The following is a 271-nucleotide window of genomic DNA, read 5'->3' on the forward strand; positions in this document are numbered from 1 at the left end:
CTTAGTTCAAAATTGTGAGTTTGAATTGCAGACTCATGAGAAATGTTTCAGAACTGGAGTAGGAAAACTCTCATTACACTAATAATGAAATGATTCTGCTGCAAAGTGGAACATACAGGTTTCAGGTTTGAAAGCCTAACCATTGGCTTTCAGCTGATTTGGCAGTGCCTAATTAAGGATGAAGCATTAAATACTGACAACTTGCTTTTTTGCGCTGTTATTTGCAACTAGAGAGTTTATTGCATTATTTTAACTTCATTTTCTTCACAAT

Source organism: Pygoscelis adeliae, unplaced genomic scaffold (genome assembly GCF_000699105.1).
Source record: "Pygoscelis adeliae isolate BGI_AS28 unplaced genomic scaffold, ASM69910v1 Scaffold298, whole genome shotgun sequence".
Lineage (NCBI taxonomy): Eukaryota > Metazoa > Chordata > Aves > Sphenisciformes > Spheniscidae > Pygoscelis > Pygoscelis adeliae.